We start from the raw sequence: 16642 nt of genomic DNA on the forward strand, positions 1-16642 counted from the left end.
CCATACTTGATCCTGCCCTCCTTTCCCACCCCCTCCTCCCAAGTCTTTTCCACTCTTCTAAGGATTGAAGCATTCACACATTGGTTTTCCTTTTCCTTGAGCTTAATATGGTCTGTGAATTGTATCTTGGGGATTCAAAACTTTTGAGCTAATATCACTTATTAGCAAGTTTATACCATGTGTAGTTTTTTTTTTGTTGTTGTTTGTTTGCTTTTTTTGTGATAAGGTTACCTCACTCAGGATGATATTTTTGAGTTCCATCCATTTGCCTAAGAATTTCATGAAGTCATTGTTTTTAATAGCTGAGTAGCACTCCATTTTGTAAGTGTATCACATTTTCTGTATCTATCACTCTGTTGAAGGTCATCCGGTATCTTTCCAAAGCTTCTGTCTATTATAAATAAAGCTGCTTCAAACATAGTGGAACATGTGTTCTTGTTATATGCAGGAGCATCTTTTGGGTATATGCCCAAGAGTGGTATAGCTGGGTCCTCAGGTAGTACTATGTCCAGTTTTCTGAGGAACTACTGGACTGGTTTTCAGAGTGGTTTTACCAGGCATTAAAAAGTTTTTACTATACAATGTGAAACTACACATCATGTACTGGTAGTTCTTAAAATAGCCACAGCTTTTAAAACTTTGTTTGTAGAGTACTGCTGTAAACACAAATGTTTATCTCAAAATTTTAGAATAACTAAAATGTATTTTTCTGAAGAAACTGAAATGTACCAAATTAATAAAAACTATTTTCAGTCACAGAGACTTCGAATACCAAAGGTAAGATTCAATACAAAATAAGGTCCACGGGCTTATCACCATCATGATATGATTTGCCTTTGCTCCTGGGTTTACTAGTGACTTAGTTTCTATAGTATTCGTTGTACATGCCCAATATAGATTTATTTAAAAACAGTGAATTCTTGTCTTGGGAATTTCTTCACAGTCACCTGCATAATCGTTTTAATTCAAAATTGTCAAGCATAGTCCTATTGCTTCAGCTTCCTTAGGTCTGGGGTGGGCTCGTGACTGGTGCTGCCAGCAGGTGAGGGTGGGGAATCCGGGACAGCTGGCCTGCTGCTTCAAAGAAGCATTGTGATGTCCCTGGAGCGGACTGCATGTGCAGAGCAAGGGAGGCAAAGGAAGGCATGGCAAGACACAACTTTTTATATCCCTGGGTAAAATGCTTTATTGCTTCAAAATTGGTATACATATGTGAATTGGAGGGGGGTGGACACACCACACACACACACACACACACACACACACACACACACACACACACACACACACACAGAGAGAGAGAGAGAGAGAGAGAGAGAGAGAGAGAGAGAGAGAGAGAGAGAGAGAGAGGTGAGGAGAGTATATACATGCACTATGCACTTGAAGTTATATGTAGACATGTGCACATGCGCGAATGATGGAGCCAAGCCAGAGACTAAAACTGGGTATCTTTTTTTGATAGTTTTTATTCTTTGAGACAGGGTCTTTCACTGAACCCCAGCCTGGTGGAATTTGTTAAGGTAGTTGGGCAATAAGCTTCAAACACCTTCTTTCATTCCTTAAGATCTATAGTTATTGGAGAAGGTGGGGCGGGGTGGGGGATGCTTCTCGGTGTTTATGGGGGCAACTTTAGCTGAGAATCCTAGTAGTGGGGAATATGTATCCTGAAGTAGCTTCTTTTTGTAGCTAGGCAGGACTCATAGTGGAGGGATAAGCAACCTACCCACAAAACCTTCCATCCAAAATATGTCCTGTCTACAAGATGTACAAGGACAAATATAGAGCAGAGATTTAGGGAATAGCCAACCAATGATGGCCCAGCGTGACGCCCAGCCCAAGAGCAAGAACCAATCCCTGATGCTATTAATGATACTCTGTTATACTTGTAGACAGAAGCCCAGCATAACTGTCCTCTGAGAGGCTCCACCCAGTAGCCAAGGAAAAGATACGAAGAGACCTGCAACAAACATTAGATGGAGCTTGGGAGTCCTGTGGAAGAAAGGTTTGAGGGATCTGAAGAGGTTAGGGAACTTATAGGAAGACTAACATAATAAACTAGCCTGGACCCTTGGGGGTTCCCAAAGACTGAACCACCAACCAAAGAGCAAACATGGGCTGGACCTAGGATCTCACACATATGTAGCAGAAATGCACCTTAGTCTTCATATGAGTCACCCAACAACTGGAACATGGGTTGTCCTGAATATGTTGCCTGCCTGTGCATCCTGTTCCCCTAACTGGGCCACTTAATGTGGCCTCGGTGGAAAAGGATGTGCCTAGTCCTGCAGTGACTTCATGTGTTGTGTGTGTGTGAAGTGGAGAAAACGAGGAAGGATCTCTGGGGGAGGATTACTGAGAGGAAGAAGCTGATATTGGGGTGTAAAGTGAATAAATAATAATAAAAAGAGCTGTGATTGCAAATCATGAAATACAAATTTATTTACTATGTGCTTCAGTTGATATAAATACTTTCATAAACTAATTAAGACCAGAAATGGTTACATTTGTACTTTTATGCTGGATAATTGAGTAAAAAGTAACTGGGACAAATGAGTAATCAGATTTTAATGAACTAAGGAAAACTTCAGCTTGTGCCTTGAGATACTTACTTGTGTTCCTTTGGCTTCTGTGCATGTAAAGCGTACTATGAGAGAGGGTCCAGTGGTTGTCCTTGGGAACATCAGACAATTCCTGTGAGGTCTCATTCTTCTCTCAGAATTCTTCAAATTCTTCTCCCCCTATTTTAAAAATATTTGAAGGTAGAGTTACTAAACACACAGTTTATAAATGCATCGTTTCTTGTTTTGTCTTTGACTTTTCTTAGTTCAAGACACATGATACACATATTTTCATAAAGAAAGTTTTCCGTAAGAGTCTGCTGAAAAAGTGAGTCATGCTTTATCAAGCAGAAATTTTATGAAAATATTCATGCTAAGCTTTTGAAACTTCACTGGACTTTCAGGCTTGAAATTTTCTATCTTATTCAGGCATTCTGTGAACTCTCTCTCCTTTTAACTATTTAACCTCTAAAATAAATCAATTAATAATTAATTAATACAATCATAGGCAGGGTTATCATAAGATTTTTTCAACCCTGTAGAAGGCAAACAATTAGTGTTTGCATAAAATCATAAATGCTGGGCAGATGTCAACATTTAAATGATTTACTGGTTGATCAAAATAAATTTCAATGCCATGCTTTCATTTTTCAGTAGGATAAGAAATAACACATAAATAATGTATTTAAGTGAGGATTTTAAAGTAAGGGCATTGAAAAGCATGCGAATAAAAGTTGCTTTTACTTACAGCATCATTACTACTTAAGTATTGCAAATTGAGTGACACTGAGTTTCAAACTATGTTCACTAAGTGACTGGAGATAAATTAGTAAGCTTCCTGGCCATGTGATACGCTCATTAGGAACATGTTATTGACTCTACTATATCTTCACTGAGGTTACAATATTCAGATAATTTTTGTATCTAGGATTAGAGTCCCTGCTCTCACTTTCCATTGCAACATAGTAACCACTTCTAATTTTAAGAAACAGTAGGAAATCATTAACAGTATAGATATGAACTTGAGTATTATTTTTAGCTTCCTTCCTATTAATATATTGCTTTAATATACCTTTGATACTACTGAGTGTCACTATAAAGAATCATCTACCAGGGTTCACACATTCAAGATAAAATGTATTACCACTTATTATCACAAATTTCCTCATTAATATTTTATAAAACCACTGGCACAGGAAGTGTCATGAAATATCTAACAACTGCTTCCCTGTTTATTTGTTTTCTTTAGGTAAATTTTAGAGGAGCAATTGGAATATGTTTCTATGTGATTCCATTGAATTCTAGACAAATTCTGGTTTTTTTTTTTTTTTTTTTTTTTTTTTTTTTTTGTTGTTGTTGATTTTAATCATCATTTTGGAATTTTCACCTTCCAAAGATAAAATATGCAGGTTGTGGAATAATGCGTTAAATTTCTTTTAAGATAAACTTTTCCTCTAATGAGTTTTATATAAGAAATATTAGTCCCCTTCTTTTTAATATGGCAAAATGCCTGGAAAGCACTTTAGTGAAATTGTTTGTTTTATTTTGACTCACAGTTTGGAGGCCAAGCAAGGTGGTGAGAACAAGAGGTAGTTAGCTATTGCCATCTATAGTGTAGAAGCAGAGAGAGATGACCTTTGGCTCTCCTCTAGATTTTCCTTTTCCTTTTTAGTCAGCCTTGGATTTCAGATTTTGGGGTGGTGCTGTGCCTATTTGCGGTGAGTCTCTCATCCTCAGGATGCTTTGTTGGAAAGTGCCTCACATGTGTTTTCCCAAGCATCCACAGTGCCTCCAAGTAGGATATTGGAACAAAAATACTCAATATCCTACACCTGTACTATTAATGATCCATTTTTAATTGTCAACTACATTGAATTGGGAACTACTCAGAGGACACATTTCCTTTCTTTGTGTTTGCTGCCTGAGCCATTGTGATTACCACTGGGCTCATGTAGCTTGCTAAAATTGAGGCACTGAAAATACATTTTATTTAAATGAATTACATTTACATCTTCATTTTGTGTATGGCTTACAGTTCTAAACAAGATTGCCTGGCTAAAATTGTTACAAACTAAGGCTCATTTCTCAGTCCACTTTGTAACAGGGTATGTATGGTTATATGACATTTACCCTTGACATGACCATTTATACCGGAAAAATAATAAACCGAGAGCCACTAGGGATGTAAGAATAGAAATAATAATGAGAGAAGGAAAAGAAACAAATACTACATTTTCTTCTAAAATGCTCAACCTAGATTTAAATGTACACAAACATGTACATACTTAAAAACTTACCTGGATGTGAAATGACAGCTGTAAAAGGATTGTTGACAGAGGAGACAAGTACAAGGAAGGGGGACATGAAGGGTGACAAGGAGACACGTGAGATGAAGGGAAAAGTTTAAAAAATGGGGAAGGGACTCTAAATGGGAGAGGTCACTATAGAAAGAGTGGGAAGGAGAACAGAAAAATGAAACTAAGGATGCTTGAAAAGGCTTAAGGAATCATTTTATATTTATTTAGAATTAAAAATGATCTATCTATAAGTGTATATGCATACACACATATATCATATTTATTTTTTTGTTACTGAAAAGAAGCTTTATTCTTTTTTTAAACAACTTTATTTTACAAAACAAATATAAATGTACAGATTTTAAGCATTTTTTGCACAAAATTATACAATACATTTTTGTCAGTACTTTTTTTCCAGATTTTAAAATAATTTTTATATAAAATTGTATGAATATATTTTTTAGTCAGTACTTGATTTTTTTAAAGGTTTGATAGTATGCATTGAAAACTTAATAGTTACAATGAGCATAAGGTACATGTAAAACAAAATGTAACATGGAAATAGTCAAAGATTTCTTGTTGTATAGACATTTTTTTGTTTTGTTTTGTTTTGTTTTCTTTATTTCTTGGACTTCATACAGTCTGTGAGTTGTTTCTGGGGCAGTTCGAGACTCTGGAGTTGGCATCCCATTATCTGTGACTGCATATTATGTCTGTTCTTTTGTGACTGGGTTATCTCACTCAGAATGATATTCTCTAGATGCAGCCATTTTCTTAAGAATTTGGTCAAGTCATTGTTTCTGGTGGCTGAGTAGTATTCATTGTGTAAATGTACCACAATTTTTGTATCCATTCATCTTCTGAAGGACATCTGGGTTCTTTCCAGCTTCTGCCTATTATAAATAGAGCTGCTATGAACATTGTGGTGCATATATCTTTGTTTTGTACTAAGGTGTCTCTGGGGTATATGCCCAGAAGAGGAATAGCTGGGTCTTCAGGTAGTATTATGTGAGGGCTCATTTCTGGATCTTCTATTCTATTCCATTGATCCACATGCCTATTTCTGTACCAGTACCATGCAGTTTTCAGCACAATTGCCTTGAAATATAGCTTGAGGTCAGGGATAGTGAATCCCGCAGATGTTTTCTTGTTGTTGAGGATGGATTTCACTCTTCTAGGTCTTTTGTTGTTCCATATGAAATTGCACATTGATATTTCCAATTCCATGAAAAACTGTGTTGGAATTTTGATGGGGATTGCATTGAATCTGTAGATTGCTTTTGGTAGGATGGCCATTTTTAAAATGTTGATCTTTCCAATCCATGAGCATGGGAGATCTTTCCATTTTCTGAGATCCTCCTCAATTTCCTTCTTTAGAGGTTTGAAGTTCTTGTTGTACAGGTCCTTCACTTACTTATTTAGAGTCACACCAAGGTATTTCATAGTTTTTGTGACAATTGTGAAGGGTACCTTTTCCCTAATTTCTTTCTCCGCATGTTTGTCCTTTGAGTATAGGAAGGCTACTGATTTGTTTGAGTTGATTTTGTATCCAGCCACTTTGCTGAACTTGTTTATCAGCTGTAGGAGTTCTCTGGTGGAATTTTTGGGGTCACTTAAGTACACTATCATGTCATCATCAAAGAGTGATGTTTTTATCTCTTCCTTTCCGATTTGTATCCCCTTGATCTCCTTTTGCTGTCTAATTGCTCCAGCCAGGACTTCCAGTACTATGTTGAATATGTAGGGGGAGAGTGGGCAGCCTTGTTGAGTCCCTGATTTTAGTGGGATTGCTTCAAGTTTCCCACCATTAAGTTTGATGTTGGCTGTTGGTTTGCTGTATATTGCTTTTATTATGTTTAAGTATGGACCTTGGATTCCTGTTCTTTCAGGACTTTTAACATGAAGTGGTGTTGAATTTTGTCAAATGCTTTCTCAGCATCTAGTGAGATGACCATGTGATTTTGTTCTTTGAGTTTGTTTATATGGTGGATTACATTGATGGATTTCCTTATGTTAAACCATCCCTGCATCCCAGGGATGAAGCCTACTTGGTCATGATGAATGATCGTTTTGATGTGTTCTTGGATTCAGTTTGCAAGGATTTTGTTGAGTATTTTTGCATCAACGTTCATAAGTGAGATTGGTCTGAAGTTCTCTTTCCTTGTAGGGTCTTTGTGTAGTTTAGGTACGAGGGTTATTGTAGCCTCAAAAAATGAGTTGGGTAGCATTCCATCTGATTCTATCTTCTGGAATAGTTTGGAGAGTATTGGTGTTATATCCGCAATAAATGTCTGATAAAATTCTGCACTGAACCCGTCTGGACCTGGGCTTTTTTTGGTTGGGAGGCTTTTGATGACTTCTTCTATTTCTTTAGGTGTTATAGGGTTATTTAGATGGTTTATTTCATCCTGGTTTAACTTTGGGATCTTGTATCTGTCTAGGAATTCGTCCATTTCCTCCAGATATTCCAATTTTGTGGAATATAAGTTTTTGTAGTAGGATCTGATGATTTCTTGAATTTCCTCAGTTTCAGTTGTTATGTCTCCACTTTCCTTTCTGATTTTGTTAATTTGTATACTCTCTCTTTGCCCTCTAGTTAGTCTGACTAGGGGTTTATCAATCTTCTCGATTTTCTCAACGAACCAACTCTTGGTTTTGTTGATTTTTTCAATGGTTCTTTTTGTTTCTATTTGATCTATTTCTGCCCTAATTTTGATTATTTCTTGCTGTCTACTCTTCTTGGGTATATCTGCTTCCTTTTGTTCTAGGGCTTTTAGCTGTGCTGTCAGGTTGCTGATGTAAGCTCTCTCTAGTTTCTTTTTGGAAGCACTTAGGGCTATGAGTTTTCCTCTCAGTACTGCTTTCATTGCACCCCATAGGTTTGGGTATGTTGTGTTTTCGTTTTCGTTGAATTCTAGAAAGTCCTTAATTTCTTTCTTTATTTCTTCTTTGACCCTGCTATCGTTTAACAGAGCGTTGTTTAGTTTCCTTGTGCACTTAGGCTTTTTGTTGTCTTTGTTGTTGTTAAAGACCAGCTGTAGACCATGGTGATCTGAGAGGATGCATGGGAGTATTTCAATCTTCTTATATCGATGGAGGCTCGTTCTGTGTCCAATTATGTGGTCAATTTTTGAGAAGGTGCCATGGGGTTGTGAGAAGAAGGTGTATTCTTTTACTTTGGGATAGTATGTTCTGTATATATCTATTAATTCTAGTTGGTTCAATGTCTCTGCTAGTTTTGCAGTGTCCTTGTTCAGTTTCTGTTTCCCTGATCTGTCCATTGGTGAGAGTGGGGTATTAAAGTCTCCCACTATTATTGTGTGGGGTGAAATGTATTTTTTGAGCTTTAGTAGGGTTTCTTTTATGAATGTGGGTGATTTTTTATTTGGGGCATATATGTTAAGGATTGAGAGTTCCTCCTGACAGATTTCCCCGGCAATGAGTAAAAAGTGTCCTTCCTTATCTTTTTTGATAACTTTTGGTTGGAAATTTACTTTATTCAATATTAGAATAGGGACTCCAGCTTGCTTCTTGGGGCTGTTTGCTTGGAAGTTTTTCCCCACCCTTTTACTCTGAGATAGTGTCTGTCTTTGTCTCTGAGATGCGTTTCCTGTATGCAGCAAAAGGCTGGATTTTGTTTATGTATCCAATCTGATAGCCTATGTCTCTTTATTGGGGAGTTGAGTCCATTTATGTTAATAGATATCAAGGAATAGTTGTTTCTGTTTCCTGCCATTATTGCTTTTGTGGGTTGAGTTGTGTCTGTGACTTTTTCTTCTTTTAGTTTTCTTGTATAGGAGTTTTCTTGTTTTTACGAGGCTGTATTTTCCCTCATTGTATTGGGTTTTCCACCTATAATTCGTTGTAGTGCTGGGTTTGTGGTCAGATATTGTGTAAATTTTGATTTGTCTTGAAATATCTTCATCTCTCCATCTATGGTGATTGATAGTTTTGCTGGGTATAGCAGCTTGTGCTGACACTTGTGCTCTCTTAGGGTCTGCATGGTGTTTGTCCAGGCTCTTCTAGCTTTCATAGTCTCTGTTGAGAAATCGGGTGTGAGTCTGATTGGCCTGCCTTTATATGTTACCTGACCTTTTTCCCTTACTGCTTTTAGTATTCTTTCTTTGCTTTAGGCACTTGGTGTTTTGACTATTATGTGTCGGGAGGTATTTCTTTTCTGGTCCAACCTATTTGGAGTTCTGAAGGCTTCTTTTATGCTCGTGGTCATCTCATTCTTGAGGATAGGGAAGTTTCTTCTACGATTTTGTTGAAGATATTTACTGTGCCTCTTAGTTTATAGTCTTCTCCCTCTTCTATTTCTATTATCCTTAGGTTCGGTTTTCTCATTGTGTCTTGGATTTCCTGGACATTTTGGGTTAGGAGCTTTTTGTTTTTTGCATCTTCTCTGGCTGTTTTTTCTATGTTTGCAATGTTGTCTTCTGCCCCCGAGATTCTCTCTTTGATCTCTTGTAATCTATTGCAAATGCTTGCTTTTGTGACTCCTGATTTCTTTTTTTTTTTTTTTTTTTTTTTTTTTTTTGGTGTTCTGCCTCTAGGGTTATCTCTTTTAGTGTTTTCTTTATTGTGTCAATTTCTGTTTTAATTTCCCTCTTCTATTCCTTTATTTCTTTGGTTCTGTTTTCCTCTCGTTCTTTGAGTTTTTTGAGTGTTTTTCTTGTTTCCTCTTTAAAAGCTTCTGAATCTTTTTGCTTTTCCTCCCTTTCTTGTTTAAGTATCTCTATCAGCATCTTGAGGTATGATTTCAGGTCTGTGTCTTCTTTTTCTGGAGTGTTTGGAATTTAGATGTTTGCTGTTATGGGAGAGCTGGGTTCTGGTGTTGCCAGGTTGTCTTGGTTTCCTTGGAATATACTTTTTCGCTTTTCTCTTGCCATTTTGTTGTCAGTGATATGTTCTCGCCTTTCCCTTGTATCTGGTCTGTGTCCCTGGATCTCCACTGGTCCCGGTGGCAGATGGGCCCAGCCCTGTTCTATGCCTGAGGGTCACTGGGTGGGAACAGAGGTTCCAAAGTTCTGTTTCTGGTCCCTGGATTAGGCAGGTTGGAGGGTGCGCCCCGCATGCCCCCTCCACAGAGACCTCTCTGCTCCCTGGCCGCCCAGATCTCCCACTCACCAGTTTCTCAACTCCTAGGGGCTGGCGGTTTGCGTGGCAGATGGGCCAGGCTCTGTTCTGCACTCTGAAGTCGCCGCCGGGTGGAAACAGAAGTTCCAAAATTTTCTTCCTGGCCCCTGGATCAGGCAGGTCGGAGGGTACGCTCCGCGTGCGCACTCCACAGAAATCTCTCTGCTCCCCCGCCCCCCAGATCTCCCACTCACCAGTCTCTCAACCTTAGGAGCTGGCAGTCCGCGTTGCAGATGGGCCGGGCTCTGTTCTGCTATATATCATATTTATAAGTGAAGTCATGGTACTTGAGCTGACAGGGCCTACTAGAAGAATCACGTGCTATATAACAAAAATCTCAGTGCAAGGCATAAGAAATCTACATTTGAGTTTTTGGTCAGGGTAGTCCAAGAGACTCCCAAAACAGCATAGTTTGCTGCTGTTGCTAGCAGTTGTCCCCCAGAGATAGAAGATAAATTTCCTATTGCTGAAGAGATCATATACTTCTGAGAAGATATCAGTTATGTCTGACCTTTTAGCTTCCTCCCTGAGGCCTACTTTTCATGATATGTGAAGGTGCCCTGCAAACTGCCAGGTGACAGAAGCAATGAATACTCCTACACATTTTAAAAGTTTGAACCCCAACATGACCATCATGACGAAATACCCCGAAATGTGCAACAATGGCTCTCCTGTCTAATTAAGCTTAAGAAAAGTTTAACAGGAGGAAAATCATTCCTGGTTCTTGAACCCTAGACAAAAATGTAGGACTATTCAAAACATGGATCTTAAAAGAGAACCTACTAGGCCATCATAATTCCTAACCACATTCTAAAACCTAATCTCATTCCCATATATGAGACTAGTTCTCTCTCCTCATCAAAAACCGTTCTTTCTGCTAAAAGACCATTGCAGAAAACTACAACTGGTCCAAATGCAGAGATCAACTAATTGGTTGCTGTATTCTAATTAAAACATCTACAATGCAACTTCTGTACCTAAAACTCAGGGAAACGAGCAGAAGAGGAGGTAGGAAGATGTTTAAGAGTCAGAGGTCTAGGAAGTCTGCTTTTAGCATTTCTCCTAGCAGGACAAGAAAGCTATACCTATAATAACAATAAGTCTATCTAAATAAGACCTAAATAAAGATAACACCAATAGCTACCATGGGAGAGGAAATAATCATGGAGCTGCATTTCTAAACTAAGAATCGCCTGCATCTAAGTAATGCTGAGGGCTTGAAGAAAGAATTGCCCAGAGATGAGCCCCATAATTGGTTATCCAACCCCAAATTATTACACACACACACCTGAAGTCATACACATACCTGAAGACATACATATACCTGAAGTCACACACATATGTGAAAACATAAACTAAAAGCAATATTAAATGAGTGAAATATGTTGTTTTATATACTTATGGATTTATTTATATATGTAACAACAATAATAATAATAGCAAAAAGGACATGAATTTGTAAGAGAGTGAAGTTGAGGAGACCTGGTAGAGGGAGGTGAAGAGAAAAAAATAGAAGGAGGGAATTGATGTAATTATATTTCAAATACAATTTTAAAACTAAAAATAATATTTCACTATAGTTTTAAATATGAAAAGAAAAGTAGAATCTTAGCTGGCTAGAATAAGATGCATTATTTGAGTGTGGCTGAGAAAGATGTAATTCAGACATACACATACATCCTAGGAGTATTATGAAGGTTCTAGTGTTGCTTATGTAGCCAGTAACAAAATGGATGACTTGGGACATTATCATTCTGCTGTCCAAGAAATGTGTTGTCTAAGAATATATACCTCAAATTTGAAAACACATACTGTTGGGGCTGTTTAATGGCTTTAGAACTGATGGGATGCAGCCCACTAGTTAGCACAGGCATGATGGGTGTGCCTCAGAGAGGCAGACCCTGGAGGTGTCCTGAGAACTTCATAGTGTTGTGGGGTTTTGCTCTGTCTCTTGCCTTCATGTCAATCCTAATCTCTAAGTTGTATGAAAACTTTAAGTGGGTTTCCAGCTCTTCACTGGACAATGTTATAGGCACCTACAATATTAGCAATTGAACTTTTTCAAGCACTCTTGCTAAAGCAGATTCATGATTCAACCACACTATCTTTGAACTAGCTTAGAGATGTAAATTGTTAGCAATGACCATCACCCTTAGAAAAAATTTGGAGTAATTATCATGGTTTCCTTTGGATTTTCTTTGGTTTTAAATTTTTTATTGGATATTTTATTTAGTTATATTTAAAATTTTAACCCCTTTACCATTTTTCTCTCTGGAATCCCTTTATTCCACACCCTCCCCCACCAGAGTGTTCATCACCTACCCCTCCCTCCCATCTCCCTGCCCTAGCACTCCCCCACACCAGGGCATGGAGCCTCCATAGGGTCAAGGACCTTTCCTCTCATTGATACCTGATAAGGTTATCCTCTGTGTTGCTGGAATCATGGGTTCCTTTCTTGTATACTCTTTGGTTGGTGGCTTAGTCTCTGGGAGCTCTGGGTGGTCTGGTTGGTTAATATTGTTGTTCTTCCTGTGAATTTGCAAACTGCAGCAAATATAAGAAAAATTTATGATTACTAACCCTACAATTCTGGCCTAACTTATTATTTGTGTTATACGGTTGAATTATGGAATAATTAAATGATGAATAAGTAAAAAAAGATTTTGGAGACATATATTGTTGAAAAATTAGACTTCATTTTTTCTGGATGCTTTGACTGTGAAAATATTAGGGAACAATTTTGAGTTCAGAAAGGCACACTTTTGATTATTGAATGAAGGATATTTTTAAGGTCAGGGAACAAGAACAATGGCAACCCAATTAATACTAGTTGATGTGCAAATTGTAGCTTGCCAGTAAGAGAAACTGGTTGAGATAATTACCTTGTTTACTTATACTTTGCTAGTCTGTAACAAGTTGTTTAGTTACAAATGTATGTGGGTTTTGGAAATAATTTTTTATTGTTTAATTCATAATGCCTGAAACATTTAATCATGTTAGGGTATTGGGTAACATATTTTTTTTCTTACATATATTCACTGTAATTATTAACTAGGGGAAAATAGAATGTAATCACATTGTAATTTTTATACTGTTAAGTTTTCTGATATTTATAAGCTGTGGGAGAAAAAAAGTAAAGTTATTGAAGATTTGCTCTATTCCTCAAATGTATATGTGTGGAGCTACTGGAGCTTTGTTTCATTCACCAAATGTCAGTATCTCTCTCTCTCTCTCTCTCTCTCTCTCTCTCTCTCTCTCTCTCTCTCTCTCTGTGTGTGTGTGTGTGTGTGTGTGTGTGTATCTTACATAATAGGAACTTGTTGAAGTTTGCTTCATCCACCAAGTATTGTGTTTTTTCTCTCTTTTCACTGGCCCCAGAAACTATTTCCCTGTCCCCAGAGAGTTTTTCACTGGCTCCAGGTAGCTTCTCACTGGACCAGCAGAATCAAGCTTTGTTCCTTAAAAAAAGTCTGCTGAGTAACAAATAACTAACTCTTCACTCCACCTCAGTTTACCTGTTATGCCAAAACTGGCTTTTGACCACAGACATAGTCGGCTTAAAATAAGCTACCAGCCATTTTAATTATTTATGGCCCATCCTTCTTGTGTCCTTATAATGCACTTTCTATCTTTAACTGTAATAGTTTTGTTAACTTAACACATTTTGTTAACCTAAAAAATAATGGAATAGTCTCAGTGAGAAACTGTCTAGACTATGTTGACCAGTGGGCATGCCAGTGGGGGTATTGTCCTAATTGCCTGAACTAATATGGGAAGACCCAGACTAAGATGGCTGGCACTAATCTCAGGTTTTGGGCCCTGAACTGTTTAAGAGAAAAGAAAGCAAAGTGAATGTTAAGCACACAAGCATTTATTGCTCTCTGCTCTTGACTGTTTATGGGATGTGAGTAGTTGCTTCAAATTCTTATTGGTACTTTTTTTTTTTTTAAGTAATAACTACAAAGGTATATCTTGGCACTATTAATCATTCAAAGAAAGGAGAATGTCTTCTGTTGCATAGTTCCCCATCTTAGGCTAACTAGCACCCTGGTCAGGTTTGTCACAATAATACCCCACTCCTGGTACCAACTTCTATACTACTCAGTGTTGTATGACTGTGAAGACACATCATGAACAGAGACTCATTCAATTGGGGACTTGCTTAGTATTTCTAAGACTTAAACATTATGGCAAGGAGCAGTATGTCACAGTCAACAAAGCTGAAAAGAGTTAGAGATTTGAAGAGCACTTTAACATTAGACATAACAATGAAGAGTTTGGGGTTAGCTCTGCTGGATTTTGGTCTTGTTTTGGTGCAGTATTTCTTTAAAATGTTTCCTTTATTCCCCTTTGAATGTTAATATATATTCTGTGTCATTGTATGTTGGAAATATATGATCTGGTATTTTATATAATGTTTTTATTGATTATTTGGGAATTATGATCTGTTTTTGAATTTTACAGAGCATTACCATTTATGGTGCTCACTTTTTCCTCACACTGTATTTTGGCATTTTTCCTTGCCCTGCTTGCTCCTTTTCATTGTAGATCTTTATCAGATTAATCCCTAACAACCAGGTGACACAGCCAATACTAAGCTGTCTTGAAATATCCTCTGCTAATGCTATTTTTTCAAAACTCTTGAAGTTTTCCTCAAGAAGATATTTTTGGACAAGGACATAAAGTATCCATATTCTTTGCCAAAGATTAGAAGAATGGTCTCTATGCCAGATGCTATTATTCTTCCCCTCAGAAACCTCGTGAACTTAAACCTCACTTGTCAACATGGTCCTTAGTACCACTGTCTTCAATGCTTCTACAAAAGTTCTCCATTAAGTTTCAGAAGAAGGATTAAACTGCTCTTCTAGTCCAAAGTCCTAAAGTCTTCCATATTTTCCCAACAAACAGCATTGTCAGTCTTGTCACAGTAACACACCATTCCCTTGTACCAACTTTTGCCTTATTCATTGTGAGGAGACACCATTACCAAAAGGGGTGGGCTTTGATGTTTCAAAAGCCCATTCTAGGACCACTGTATCGCTGTGTGCTTCCTGTGGATCAAGATGTAAAACTTCCAGCAGCACATTTGCTTGTGTGCCACTAAGTTTCTCACCATGATGATAATGGACTAACCGTATGAAATTGTAAGCAGGACCCCAACCATTTATTTGCCTTTATAATAGTTGCCTTGGTCATGATGTCTCTTCACAGCAATATAAACTTTAACTAGGACATTACTGATGATTCTTCATGCTACAGCTCAGGGACCTAACCATTTTTCATATCTTGGAAGGCCCATGTAATAATGTACTATGTGAATTAAAGATAATTTATTAATTCTTGCAAGTATTATCTATATTCTAAAACAGCATAGAAGAAAGAAGTTGATCTTTTATGGATAATATAGATTCTGTCATATAATACATGTCAAAAACTGTAATTAAAGTTGGACTGGGGACATAAATTAGTGATATTTCATTTCTCCTATATGTATGAGGCTCTTTCTTTGGTTTTTAAGCTACAAAGTAATCATGATTATGAAGGCCATTAATTAGTCTAGCCAAAGTAAAGTAGCAGTTGGATGAACAGAGGTTAAACTTGGTGGCATGTAGTCCCAGACACTTAAAAATACATGCATATCTCATGGTTCCTTCAGATTTAGTCACTCAATCTTATCCATAGCCCTGCAACAGAACACTGGTTAATAGCCCCACCTCAGCTACATCTCCTGTGGATCACACAGACCATTCCCTTCTAACCTTCTTCCTATACTTGCTACTTTATCCAAGTCCCCAAACCTAGAAGGCATCCCCTGCCAGAAAACTAGGTTGTCTACTCTCAGACCTTCTCCTCTATCCACCCAGAACCATCCCCCAATCTCATTCCTGATAAGAAGCCACTGGTAAAATAAACCAATTCAAACCAGACTAGAGTATATAAAATCAGGCAAGTTCACTGGTCCCAAGAAAGGAAACCAGGGAAGTTGCTATAAAGAAAGAGACAGAAATGAGGGGGAGAGAGAGAGAGACAGAGAGAGAGAAGGGGGGAAGAACAAGATGTCTGAATTATATAGGAAAGAACCTGTGCAGAAAGGGCAGTCTCTGGACCAGAAAGTTTAGGGTTAGGGGTGGGTATGCCAAGTAGAGATACTCCTTCAAATGCAAAAGTAGGCAGAATGCAGAAATAAACTATTTATTTCCTACTGCCCCTGAGATTCAATCCCCAGAGCTTCACCCCCCAGTTCTGTAGCATAAAATCTGCTATGATTTCTCTTTCCTCTCTGACTGTTTCCCTAGAGAATCTGTATTGGCTGGTTTTGTGTCAACTTGACACAAGCTGGAGTTATCACAAAGAAAGGATCCTCAGTTGAGGAAATGCTTCAGTGAGATCTTCTGTAAGGCATTTTCTCAACTAGTAATCAACGGGGGAGGGCCCAGCCCATTGTGGGTGGAGCCATCCCTGGGCTGGTAGACCTGGGTTCTATAAAAAGCAAGCTAAGCAAGACAGAGGAAGCAAGCCAGTAGGCAGCACCCCTCCATGACCTCTGCCTCAGTTCTTGCTTTCTGATCAGCTCGAGTTCCAGTCCTGACTTCCTTTGGTGATGAACAGTGATATGGAATTGTAAACGGAATAAACCCTTTTCTTGCC

This window comes from Micromys minutus, assembly GCF_963924665.1.
Source record: "Micromys minutus genome assembly, chromosome: 23".
NCBI lineage: Eukaryota > Metazoa > Chordata > Mammalia > Rodentia > Muridae > Micromys > Micromys minutus.